The sequence below is a fragment of the Leuciscus leuciscus genome (genome assembly GCF_965113295.1).
Source record: "Leuciscus leuciscus genome assembly, chromosome: 9".
In the NCBI taxonomy this organism is placed as follows: Eukaryota; Metazoa; Chordata; class Actinopteri; order Cypriniformes; family Leuciscidae; genus Leuciscus; species Leuciscus leuciscus.
In genome coordinates, this window is record NC_138733.1 from 14890977 (window position 1) to 14905490 (window position 14514).

At 36.5% G+C, this 14514-nt stretch overlaps 1 protein-coding gene and 1 long non-coding RNA gene across 6 annotated transcripts in view; one reads left to right on the plus strand and one right to left on the minus strand.

Moving 5' to 3' along the window:
• LOC309507072 (leucine-rich repeat and fibronectin type III domain-containing protein 1-like protein) overlaps nt 1-14514 on the minus strand; it is a 129368-nt gene that overhangs the window by 55203 nt on the left and 59651 nt on the right. For all 4 annotated transcript variants that reach the window (XM_082181170.1, XM_082181169.1, XM_082181171.1 and 1 more), the window contains exon 2: nt 9780-9972. The gene's annotated coding sequence lies outside the window, so the exon portion shown is untranslated. The remainder of the gene's footprint in view (nt 1-9779; nt 9973-14514) is intronic.
• On the plus strand, nt 3778-6394 carry LOC309507135. Of its 2 annotated transcripts, XR_014209033.1 has the most exons (5): nt 3778-4112; nt 4836-4930; nt 5016-5064; nt 5185-5335; nt 5975-6394. It is a non-coding gene; the product is annotated as an uncharacterized lncRNA (long non-coding RNA). The 2 variants fall into 2 exon arrangements; XR_014209034.1 differs by lacking the exon at nt 3778-4112 and having other exon boundaries at nt 4435-4930.

The window sequence follows — 14514 nt, forward strand, 5'->3', positions numbered from 1 at the left end:
GATTGGTCAGATCACCTGTCAATCAAACTCCCTGCAAAGGGTGAATTGTGATGAAAGGTCAATCTAGAGTGGCATAAAAGTCGCATGAATTCCAATATGACTGCATTTCAAAACAATCCGACTTTTATCTGATTTAGGCTTTGTTCAATCTGCTAGCAAAAATCAGATTTTTTGCATATCCAGATTTTATCCAGGTGGATTTTTGTAAGTGTGGACAGTTATCTTTTCAGCACTCTTAACTTGACACACAACAATCATGTCAAAACCTGTGACAGAAATGATATATAAAAGGTATAATGATTTTGGCCATGACTACAGCATGGAACATCACAATATATACCAGTCTCCTCAGTCGCAGAGTTTTTCTTGTGAGAGTTCCGCACTGCGACTCGACATATTTTTCTGCACGCATTTTGAAAGCCTCATCAGATACACGGGTACGCCTACATCATTAGCAAAGCAACCCATGCAGATTGGTTGGTTGTCTGGATGGCACAGACCTGAGTCACATTTGAGCAAAAAACAAACAAAAAAACAATTGGGCCACTTTTGCTTAGAAACCAATATCTATGGTCAAATTTCCAACTGATGTTCGATATTATTATCAATTCCGGATTTAAAATGTCTCTTGCATATCTCCAGGATTGATTTGCCCTTTTAAAACACTGTCTGTAAATCTCTGAGTAAAAGCTACTGTCTACTTGAATCTAATTCTTGAATCTAACCACTTGAATTCTAAATTAATCAAATGTGAATTGTACTTGAGGCATTTTGGCCATCCCTGTAGAAAGCTGTGACTGTGCAATATTTTGTTCTGTAGGTTTATAAGCAGCTGCATTCATTGATTGCCAATCCTAAGCATCCCCAGGCCCTAAACATATATTCCAATATGTTAGAAATTTATTTTATTTTATTATAATTATAGCTTTTAAATATGTAGAATTCATGCAAATTCCTTCCCCATTGCCTTGCAACAATTCTAAAGAACTTTTTGAAGACAAACTTGCAAATGCAAATGCAACTTGTAATACAATGAGACTCGGCCTGTCAGTAATATGGTTCTTTTAGTTGTTTTGGAGTGATATTCCACATCCTGTTTACTGCACATTTCATGTGCTCTCATTTTTCTGTCATTGATGTCTAACTTGTTCCCTCAGCTCACTATTCTGAATAGCAAAATAAATACAGAGGCCTATTTAGACTAGAAAAAAACTAAAACTGCCACTGAACACAAGATTCACAATTTGACATCATGAGCTCCAAACAAAACTCAGCAAAATAGAAAGGAAGTTTGCAGCTGTCATATCTTATTCTGTCATCCAAATCACTTCTTTGTGGAGATTATACAATTCCATCCTTTTCAACTAAACAATAAATGATGTAACCATGTGATCTGCAAATCCATCATTGTTAAACAAACCTGATACACAATACATGGAACAGTGAAATAAAGCAAAGCAGGTCCCACATTTTTGCACACAGTATATGCAATATAAGTACTTATTATGTGGAACAGCTTGTGTTAATGTTAATGTAATAAAGTATATTAATGCAGTAAGAACATGATCATATGGGCGTGATGATGTATAGTGTTAGCAATGAAAACTAAACTGTTAGAGTCATGGCATTTTCTCAGCCATTAAACATGAAGGTCAAACTTCATTGCACACACAAACACACAAATAAGATCTTATCAGCTCTTGAGACAGTAATTCAACACTCCAGAGCCCACGCTGATTTAAACCCCAAACGGTCCCTCTTCCAACGCAGTAATCTTTCCCTAAACAAAAACCAAATCACTGATGTTTACGGCCATGTAAGCAGGGGGGACATGCAGCAATATCTACAAAAGTGAATATAGTGTGTCTTACAACTATTACAATTATCCAACTCTATTTAGAAAATAAATAAATAAATAAATAACACTGACACATCATGTGCCCTTGGATGTTTAAAGTGGACAAATACAGCATCAACAACAACAACAACAATAGCAATAATTGTCTAATAAAAGTATTATCTGGCAAAGGGGACCAAGTGGACTGCCACATAAATTGCCTAAAAAAGGGTGTACAATGCCCTGGAATGAACACCAGTCCATTTAGTCCATTAATGCCTTTCAAAAGTACTCTTATTAAACTGATATGAGGTTTTTGTTGGACAGACATAACAGACTGCCTGAATGGATGTGTTCTAGCCAGAGTGATTTATACTAATGCATCTGAATCAAAACCTATTGTCTATTCAAACTCCATTTTGAAATCACTGTCAAATGAGTTCAAGAGGTTTCGCATAGTGAGAAAATCACTGCATGAAGCGCATCATTGTTATGATTGATCGCTTATATAAGTGCGCTCAAACAACAAGCCTCTATACCGACTGATAATTATATCAACTCAACGGCTTCATCAAAAATGCTGAGATAATTTAATCTGACCCAGTTTGTGTGATTTATTTTTCTAGGTCTTGAACTCAAGATGTATTTTTCAAGTCAATAATCCATCATAAGATGCTTAATCCTGCCCTACAAACATACTCAGCGTTCAGCCGTTGTCCTCTCGGTTTGTCTAACTCTTCATGATGTGTTAGTTTCATAGTGAGATTCAACATAAGGAAAATGTAACCAGCGCATAAAAACTCTGTGCCCTTGAATGACTAAATTCTGCTGGGCGTTCTGCTGATGTTTGCTTTAATTAGCGCAGCGCCGCCTGGATACCCTCAGGAAAAGAATCTTGGCAGAGAAGCGACTGGGCTCGGTTCTGAGATAACCTCTCTCAGTCAGTGAACATATAATATCAGTCAACTCCCTGCTCTACAGCCTAAATGACCCTGAAACGCTCTGCCGCCCATCCTCTCCAGATACTGTCATCGTCTACTCTCTTCTGTAGTGTCTGGGCGAGCATGTGAAGCTCTACCGCTGAATGAGGTCAGCCAGACAGATGTGGTCTTGACACATTACTGCTGGTTAGCATAGACAACCTTTCAGACCCCTACTGCTAATTCATTCATTGCCCACAGCGTGATAAGTTAGTTATATCAGCTGTTGCTGCCCTAACTCGCCATGTTTCACACTCCTACTGTATATGTGTTTATAACACACACACACACACACAAAAAAACAAAAAAAACAAAACAAACAGGCATTCTCTAAACTGCTTGTCCTACGTAGGGTATTCAGTGTCTTTTTTGAGGAAGACAAAAACGAACAGAACAAAACAAAACATCCATTCTCCAAACCGCTTGTCCTATGTAGGGTCTTTAGTGTCTTGGGCCGAGAAACAAAACAAAACAAAACAAAACAAAACAAAACAAAACAAAACAAAACAAAACAAAACAAAACAAAACAAAACAAAACAAAACAAAACATCCATTCGCCAAACCGCTTGTCCTATGTGGGGTTTTTAGTGTCTTGGGCAGAGGGACAAAACAAAACAAAACAAATCTATTCTCTAAACCACTTGTGTCTTTAGCGTCTCGAGCCGCAAAACAAAACAAAGCAAAGCAAAGCAAAATTAAGCAATATTAAGCAAAACAAAAAACGAATTTTCTCCAAACCGCTTGTGTTGTGTCTTTAGCGTCTCGAGCCAAAAAAACAAAAAAACAAACACTTCTAACAAATCCAACTAAGTACAGGGCTGATTGTGTTTTTTTGTTGTTGTTGTTGTTTTTAACACACAATAATATTTAAATTAATTTGTAATAATATATAATATTAACATATAATATTGGAAACATATCATGTTTATTTTTTATGCAATAGTTCCACAGCCCTAATACACTCAAAAAACTCAACTAGCCACTTGCTTGATTTGCTAAATAAAAATATGTCTGATTAATAAGAATATAACGAGTTTACTTGTGTTAAATGATTCATTCTTGTTAGTTGGAACTAAATTAAGAAATAATTGAATGAATTAGATCTGCACTTGTTGATTCAATGAGATTGAGGCGCTTCATATCAACAATTCTCTCTGGTGAGTCACACTGCGCATGCTCAGTACTGCGGCGGGAAGTTCGGGGACACGCGGCCGGGCTCAAATGTACTGTGGAGAAGGCTGAAATTCCTGACGTTTTGTGAGCGGTCTAATCGTTCTGCATCCTTGATATTGAGGGTAAGTACCTGATATATGTACCTATTTGTAATTATTACTGTGGGATAAAACTAAGTTATTAGACACTGTTGCGATGTTTCTAAGCAGGCTTATTTTCCCAGACTTGAAGCACATGTGTTGGGTTCAATTCTGTGTCTTTGTCGATACGAGTTTCACCTTAACGTTAAAGGGGAATATGGCAACTCTAGCAATTTTTTTCGCTGATTTTCAGCAAATATAACTCTACCCCAACAATGGGAGGGTAAAACAGGAGATAAATTGAATGCAGACGTCAGAGTCGAAAACATCATACACCCGTTTTTTTCCCGGTTTTTTTCTGTTTGTAAGTTAATGCAACGTTAGCTAACGTTAACGTTAGCGTAATGTGCCATTTTTATGTTGGCCTGGCCTTCATGTATGTATATCAGCAAAATATTAATTTAAACGTTCTGTATCTAGCCATTTCTGTCTTTTCAAACATGTTACTTAATGCTACCCAGCTTATTGATTACAGTGTGCAAAACTTGTCAAGTAAAATCTATGATGCAGTCGACCATATTTGAAGTGTCCTAATAAATGGCAGTTAAAGTTATGATTGAATAGGTATACATGTTTTATTTATGGAATATACTTATTAATATAAGTAAAACTTTATATTTAGTAACAGCAGCCAGTAGTGGTATTTTCTTTGGCCCATTTTTTGAAGTCAGTCTTATACACTTTTTTTCTTTACTTTTTTTACAGCGAAAATGATTCTTTTCTTCATACAAAAGATGAAATACATCACAATATAAAGCTGTCCCCATGCTCTTCTGGTGTGAACCTCACCTTTATTACATGTAAGTAGTTTTTCTTAACACTCACACATATAATGTATACCTAACTATCCTTGATTACTGACCTTTCCTTTTCTTTCTCTTTCAGTGACGTGTATGTGGCAGTGCAGGCAGTGTGTTACAAAGGAGAGTTGTAGGTACAAATTGCTTAAGCATTATAAACTACACCATTGTTTTGGAAACAACAATCATTATGTTTGTGTATATTTAAATTGTGTATATTTAATAGTCATTCTCAATGCATTTTCTTCCCAAAGAGTACTCTTAAGCTGTGCCGCCACTGAAGTTTGAGTTAATCTTGTCCCCACCCCACAGAATGACACTATACACACCCGAAGAGCCTGTGTCATCAAGTCTCTGTGCACCTACTTGAATGAAGACCCTGAAAAACTAGTGAAGGCATATTTGGTGAGTTGATAAGAAAATACAGTTTTAAAAGCCCATTGAATCTGTACTTGGGCCGTGTTTTCCCCTATTTGCTACAACAAACATGTGACTTGAGAGAACACATAACTTTGTCAAATAACTGAGCTGGACAAATTGTTTATTTATAGGAAACTGATGGTACACAGTTCTTATGTGAATTGGTTGATGCACGAAAACAAATATTTTTTTATTCAAATCGGTTGAGCTCTCAAGGGGCCTAATTTGCATTTAAAAAAATGGCATCAGAAACTGTACATGTATGCTTTTGTTTTATTGCAGTGCATTATATTCCAAAGTGGTTCTAATGTTTTAGCCACCTAATTTATTTTAAATATGGTGGCCAAATAAATTATTACAATCTTATAATATAATGCACCACATTATACTCCAGCACCCACTGTGACCTCAATAATAAACAGTAGAATTATCACCTTACTGACAGTTTCGTCTTAAAAACTGAATAATTCTAAACTTGTAAATGTAGGATTCACAGCAGAGCTCCTGTATTGGATTGAAGTTTACTTTACAGGTTTACCTAATAAAGTGGCCAGTGAGTGTTTAAGTGTGCATTTCTTGTAATAAATATTTGAGCAAATTTTTGCTTGTGCTCTTATCCCACAGGATTCAGAATTTGAGTCCCAAAGTACCATGGAGCAAACTGTGATAGGAGTGTATGTCATACTGAAGGAGGGAGCGCTGCCTAACGATGACCCAGCAGACATTGGTGTCCTTGAAGGTGTGGAAGTGCTCAGTGACTTGAATAGTCAGGCTTGTGCTCTGTTATTTGGACTGATATACTGTTTGAACCTGAGCTACCCACCAGAGCTCAAATGCACTTTTGAAGTCTTGCAGAAGATCTTTCTAAATCTAAATGGACAGATGTTGTCATCCAAGGCACAGTTCCTCAAAAACAAGCTTTTGGAGTAAGTGAGCTTGAAAAAGATGGACTGAGACTACAACAGTGTTTTACCAAAGGGACAACTGACTGGAGCAGTTGTTACACACTTGCTATAAATTCATGTTTGTTCAAATTTTACTTTTTTTGTGTGTCAAGGCCAAGGTTTACACTTACAAATTCCCAAAATGGGTATTATTAAAATGGCTTAATTTTTAAGATGTGAAGGAACATAAGCTACACGGGTAATTTAGAATTATCAAAATAATTTTCATGTGATTTCATCACAGCAAGCTGCTGTAAGGTTTTTATTTATTTAAGGTATGTATTTATTTATTTTTATGTTTTATATATACACCAGTATTTCATCAGACAATCTTTTTTTATTATTATTTTACAGCTCAAATTGTTACTCACAATTGTTTGTTAAATTCATGTTTATTTTCAAATGTAACATTTTTCTGTATCAGGCCATGGTTTACCTTACAAATTCCCAAAAAGGAAAGTGTTAAAATTGCTTAATTTTTAGAAGTGTTAAGAAAAAAGGGGCGTTAAAGTCCTGCAAGCGTTGCTTGGGGATCAGTTTTCTCAAGAGCCAAGATTTTGTTAGCTAAATGTTTCTTATATATCATGTTACAAACACTCAGATGAATGGGATACTTAAAGTGAAGAAAGCAGTTCAGACTTAACTGGTGCATGTTAAAGCCCAATTGAAAAAAATAAAAATGTTAATTGTTTGCATGTTTTCTGTGTTTTTTTTGTACACTCAAAGTAATCTCACTAAATTAACTAAGAATGAACATGTAACTCAAAAAAGATTAAAATGAGTTTAATGGAAATGTTAATATCATGTTTAACCAACACATCTATTTTGTGTTCAAATAATATGATAAAGGTTGGTTGACTTAACTTGGTTTGTTTAGATGGAATATAGGTGGCATGATAAAATCATGTTCATCCAATGAATTTTTTTTTTGAGTGTATACAGTACACACTTGGATTGTAACAGTTATGTATTCCACCCCTTAAGGACTGAATGCACAAAACAATGCTGGGCACTGCACCAAAAAGTACAGCACCATTACTCACAAAACATCATAAATTGCATCTATATTTCTACCCTATACAAAACAATTTAAGGACATGCAGACACAATCAACTGCAATATATATATGTACGGTACATTGACAGCACCATTTAGCTGACATGCATTCACTCAATGCATTCAGAGCACCTGGACAGTTTCATGTGTGTCTGTGGCATTTCAGTCATATTATACCCAAAGAAAAATGATGTTTCGGACTATTGATGCGACATTTAGAGTCAGCTGCCACTGAAATGCATTGGACTGAGGCTATTACCCAGAGGGCCTCACCAGTCAGCTCTGAAAGCATCATGTTTCTGGAGCTTTAAAGAACCCTTCACGTTGAATTAGGCAAGGTAGGGTATGCGCCAGACCGTGGCAGGCCTGTTTTCCAGAAGGAACATACTTACTTCTTCTGTGTTTCATTTTTTCCCTTTAGTTGACCTCTGACCTTAGCTGTGACTTTGTTGAGCTGGATCTAGCTTTTTTTCACGAATGCTACTAGGCAGCAAGCAACTGTATTTATTTTTCTTATACAACTATGACAGTAAAAATATTAATCTCTATGCCACCGAGTATGAGTTATGACTAATGACTAAGGTAAAATAACAGCTAGAAACAGCTGTGGGAGGATATTAAATAACAGAAATATGAAAATTAGCTAGCAGTTTGAGTCGAATATAATACATGCCTGTTCTGTGACATGCAAATGTGAAAGATGGAAACCTGGAAACTGGAAAGATGGAAAAGAATATGAGCTGAGGAGAATATATATATATATATAATTGTTTAGTTTTTTTCTTACAGATTACTATTTTAATGAAAAAGTGAACTCTAACAGCATATCTTTGTCTTGTTGTCCATTATACTGCCACTCAAAAACAACATCATACGCCGAATAAAATCTAAATTGAATCATGTGTGAAGAGCTTGGTGTGCCTTACAACTTGATTATGTAAACACATCATATCCAGATGATTAGACGATAGAAAGCAGTGCTTGACATGGATGTGTTTTGAATCACAGATCTGTCATTTTTGGATATGAAGTAATAAATGAGGAGAAAAACATTCTGATTTGTTTTCTAATCTTTAGAACTGACTGTCTGCACTGTCATTTCACAAGTAATGAAATCAGATTGGTTTGTTCAGACAGTGTAGTCAATATCCGTTACAGTACATGGTTTACAAAGTAATGGCTGATGCATTTTGAAATGTATGAAGCTTATATGACATTGGGCATAAAGAACAACTTGAAATCCAACCTGAAAGTCCAGGCTGAAACATATGTCCAAAAACAATAATCTGATTCCAAACCATACATAGCGTTATTTTCTAAACTCTAAAAATAAATGTTTTCTATTTTAATATATTTTTAAATGTAATGTATTCCTGTGATGTCAAAGCTGAATTTTCAGCATCATTCCTCCAGTCTTCAGTGTCCTTCAGTGATCCTTCAGAAATCATTCTAATATACTGCTCAAGAAACATTATTATCAATGTTGAAAATGGTGGTACTTATTATTTTTGTGTAAACAGTGATCCTTTTTTTTTCAGGGTTCATTGATGAATAGAAAGATGATAAAGATTAAATTATAATCATTTTCAAATTAATCATTTTTTTTGTTTTTTTAAATACTCACCCAATGTTTTTTGCTAATATATAGCCTATATATATATATAAATACATTTTTTTATTTGCCTGAATAAAACCTAAAATGTCTCAAAGAATGCTAATAAAGATCCCTCTCTCAGAGTCTCATCAAGTTACGGCATGACAGCTGCCAACATCAACATCTCTTCTGCTTTTTCATTTTAGGTGTGAAAATTCCACATCTAGGACAAAGTTAAAGGGCCAGTTCACCCAAAAATGAAAATAAAGCAATCTCGTTCCAAACCCACATGACTTTCTTTCCTCCACATATCACAAAAAGCAATATTTAGAAGAATATCCAATCTGATATTTTCCATACATTGACTAAGGCACCATAGAAGTGATCCCTACCATGAACTATATTTCATGGCTTTTTAAACCATTTGAAAGCTTTGTTTGAGGAAAAGTCCTAGATGTAAATTATCCACACTGATAATCTCCACTGCAGCTCTCAAATCTAATTCACATTTCTGTATATATATAAAAAAAAATAAAAAAAAATGCCCAAGGGAAGACTTTCTATAAATAACTAAATATCTAAATTTCAATTTGCTTGGCTTCAGAAGACTATTTAGTGCACAAGTCATATGAACTGCTTTAAAGAAACCTTTAGTTTGCTTTATGGTGCTTGACATTCTTTGTTCACTCTTCATAAAAGAGCAGTGCATAACATCTTCTCTTGTGTTCAAAGGAAGAAAGAAAGTCACATTTTAGCAGGCTTGTGAATACATGATGACAGAATTGTGGTTGCATTATTCCTTGAACACCTCCCTGCAGTGTGATTTGAAGTGTACCTCTATCTGAGAAGTGTAGAAAGGCTGGAGATGCTCATGAAGGCTCCACTGGCAGCGTTAGCTCTGAGTATAGCTGTAGACTCGGGACAGGCTGGCAGAGAGCAGAGACTCGAGGCATTGGCCCGGGAACATGAGAGTATCTGCCGCTCAGAGCCACGACTGACAGCGTTGCCGATTTTGGAGCTCCATCCACCTGTGAAAGGAGAAAGGGAGGAGGGACATTTACACGAGACACAAAGCATGTCTGTCTGGATTTTTTCGCCTCTCGGGACAAGGCGGCCAATGCATTTCCAGGACAAAAACAAGAGCTAGACACCCCCTTTTCTTTTCAACTCAGAAAACAAATGAAACAAAAAGAAAACGGAATGCGGCAAGAGCGAGGACATTTATAACGACCCAGAAGTGTCACGCTGTTTGAACGTTCCTACCATCACTCTTGATAATAGCTGCCATACGCAATATATTTAGCTCCATTCTCTTTGAAAACAAATCCTTGTTATTATTTCAAGTGCTTCTTTTACAGTTGTCTGCCTCTTGAAATGCTCTTGGTTGTATCTGTCCCACTGGACAGTTGGCACAATTACAGTTTGTTCTGTTTTAGTCTCTAAATGCATACCACTGCACAAACAAACGCTGCATAAACCAGCACTTTTTTTCTCTCTCCGTCGATTGCACCATTTTAATTACTTCTTTCAGGGTGAACTGACTGTAGGTGTAATGTAAAATCTCCACTATGAGCTTGTGTTTGTTGAGTAAATCTCAAAAATATGAGTCATAGTTTAGGACCATTAGCATTGTGACACGGTTTTTATGATCATTCTGATTAATCTGATGACTCCAATTGAACTGCATTATGCAATAACTGATTCTTGGTCATGAAAATAATGTCACAATGCATATAAAATATAATAAAATATGTTTGTGGGATTCTGTTAGTTCTGTTAATGTGTATATATATATATATATATATATATATATATATATATATATATATATATATACTTCTTTTTCTTTTTCTTTTTTTTAGAAAGTCAACACTTGAGAGTTTATAGTTTAAGACTCAGATTGTTATTAATATGGAGATATATGAGCTCAAACATAACAAATATATATATATATATATATATATATATATATATATATATATTAGGAATATCTTTTCAACATGAAATTTGTTTATGGAATATTTCATTATTCATTATAAATGAATAATATGCACCTGCACATTCTTTTATTAATGTGTTCTCGTAATCTTTAACCCAAAAACGTCTCTGCCATGAAAACTCTCGACCATGTTAATATGTTTGGTCTTGGCGGAATAGATCTGCTACACTGTTGCTGTTGGTTATTGCTGACTTGCTACTGCCAATACATACACAACATGCTGCTGTGAGCAAGTAAGACACGCTGCTGTACAATAGCATACATGAATTACCCGTAGCAGATCTATACAGGTGGAGCTGGGGAAGGTGGAGGGTTTCTGAAAGTGTGCTACAACTGCTACAGCAAATGCTGACCAAGTATTTGAAGGTTGAGCAACGAGCTCATTAGGCTGCTGATACAGCAGGAACCAATCAGCTGTGCCCTATAATAGAGAATGATTTGATTGCAAGCTGATTGAGTTAAGGACCAATTAGTCTGCGATATCTAGAGTTTCATGACAGAACTTTGTATTAACTTCCACTCTCTTCATGTCGACTTGAAGCTGTCAGGTGCTTCCAAGTGGTCTCAAAATGTGGAGTTTTGTCAAAATGCTGTTTGGTCTGGAAGCAACAAAAAATATATAAAACAAAAACAAAAGGGTCGTTGAGGCTGTTTGCTATTGTATATACAATTTCTCTCTTCCCCCAACCAACAAACCCCCCCCCTCCCCCTCCCCCTCCCCCCTCCCCCTCTCCCCCTCTCCCTCTCTCTCTCTCTCTCTCTCTCTCTCTCTCTCTCTCTTGTTTTACTCTCCCTGATGATCTCTCAACTCCATGTACCTAATTAGAACTTCTTAATTATACATTTTTTGTCCCTTACTTTGATGAAAGCCAAGTCAAAAAAATCCTCTTACTCAGATATCTATTGTGCAGATTTTGCAGATTTCGTTCCTGCATAACTATTTCTATTACTGAACGTTTCTTCAACTATGGGCAGTTTGGGCCTGTCATGCTCTCACTAGCTTATTTAACAATGCCCACTGAACAAACAGTCACAGGAGAATTCTGTCTATTTTTTTTCTGAACATACAAATGTGATTTCCCTCATATGTTGAACGATGTATTGTATTGGCCAAATGTTGTATTGGACTACTTTCACATGGACAACTTTCTTCTCAAGGTCTTCATAAAAAAATAAAATAATAATTGTTGTGGTGGACAGGATGCCAATAAATGTATTATGTTTTTAACGCGCACGCGCACACACACACACACACACACACACACACACACACACACACACACACACACACACACACACACACACACACACACACACTTAAAACGGTGTAGTGTAAGCGGCCCCTAATTTAATAACTAATGATTTTTACAACGGGAATGGATCAATCAAAAACTTACTTTAGCTGGACAATACCTTTTTTCTAGAGCTGCTGTAAAGCTAAAACAATCTCTGTTCCATTAATTTCCTATTAACACTAAGCTGCTTTGAAATAATCTGTATTGTTAAAAGCGCTATATACATGAAGGTGACTTGACTTGACACAACACACACACGCACATTGGGTTTTCATGTTTTATGGGGACATTCCATAGACATAATGATTTTTACACTGCACAAACTGTGTATTATATTCCCTAAGGCTACCTCTAAACGTACCCATCTTTCTGCATTTCTACATTTTCAAAAACCATGACTTAATATGATATATAAGTTGTTCTCCTCATGGGGACCAAAAAGGATTTCGGATATTGCCATCTTTGTGGGGACATCTTTGTGACGTAGGGTTTACCAGGACCACCCACCCACCCACACACACACATGCACACACACATGCTTTAAATATTGGGGAAATACAAAATGGATGCACTTTATTTTACAGTATGTGCACTTACATGTATTTACAGTGTACGTACCTAAGTACTGTCCCTGGGCAATAAGGTTACAACATGGGTTCAGGTTAGATTTTGGGGTAGGTTCAGGGTTATCTAGTTATTACCCAGTAATTGCAATTACTATGATAAATACATAGTATGCACATGGGGAACAGGACTGTAAAATCAAGTGCTACACAATCATATTGTATAATCTAAAATGTGTGCCATCATTGATCTTATACATGCAAAAGATGTATATGTCTCCTGCAAGAGAGTATGTGCTGACTGAGTTGATAGGGCAGAAGCTCGGCTTAACAATGCAATATCCTCTCATCACACCGGCTTTAGATCACAGAGCTCCCCCTCCCTATATCGAGTATGACACAGGGTGCAGATTAGTGTCTATGTACATGGCCGTTCTCTCCTCAGTGCATCATCAGAATGAGCCCAGCTGCCTCGGGAGAACAAGCGTTTCTTTGTCAAGACTCTGACTCACTTTTGGCCTGTCCTCAGTGACTCTGTGTTATCCGCCTGCTCTGTTGAGCCCCAGAGTGAGGTTAAAAAGACAGAGGAGCAAAGAGCTGTATCCAATATTCTAGTGGGGTGTCACGGCACCCTCTGATCGTTCCATTACCCACCGCAGCACTTACGTATTAATGGCTGCCGTAGATTTATTTTTATTTTTTTCAATACAAAGGTCATTATTTCCCGTTAGTTCCTCTCTTTTGCTTTGAAGTGAAAGTTTCTTTCACAAAAGCCCAGGCATCTTAGGCTGAGTACACACTGTGCAGTTTTTACCACAATTTGGCCAACTGGGACACATTTCAGGATTTCTTTCATCATAGAGCAAGATCGTGTGTAGTCATTGCACATTTATTTTGATGGCCATATTAACAGGGAATAGCATTCACATTGCCTGCTTAAGTGATGCTGTGGAGCAGGAACATAAGCATAGATGCAACTAGTATAATTTCGGCACTGAGTCTATTTTCACCACACATATTAACTAAGCACTAAACTTAACAGAAAATACATTGGGAATGCATTATAATCCTGTTATAATAACACACTATTTTGCATTACGGAATTATTGCAAATTGCTCATTTATCCACATGTATTAAAAAATAAATAAATTACTGTAAATAAGAAATAATATATAACAAGAAGACTCCAAACCATATTTGTATGTTTTAATGAGAATGTCAGACTCCCCCAAAGAACCTGATTTGAAATTTACAATCGTTATTAATAAGTGCTTAATTCTGCAGTCATGTTGTGTTGAGCCAATCATCTGAGCCATAAATATCATTTTACTAATTACTTGATGCAAATAATTCTAGACAACATGAAATTAAGATGGATGGACGGATGGACGGATGGATGGACGGATGGATGGACGGATGGATGGACGGATGGACGGATGGACGGATGGATGGATGGATGGATGGATGGATGGATGGATGGATGGATGGATGGATACGGACGGACGGACGGACGGACGGACGGACGGACGGACGGATGGAACGATAGACAGACAGATAGATGGATGGATGGACGGATGGATGGATGGATGGATGGATGGATGGATGCATGGATGGATGCATGGATGGATGGATGGATGCATGGATAGACTGTTTTCCAATATGAGAAAGACTGTTAATTTTAAATGTGTATATCTGCTTAAAGTTGATTTTAT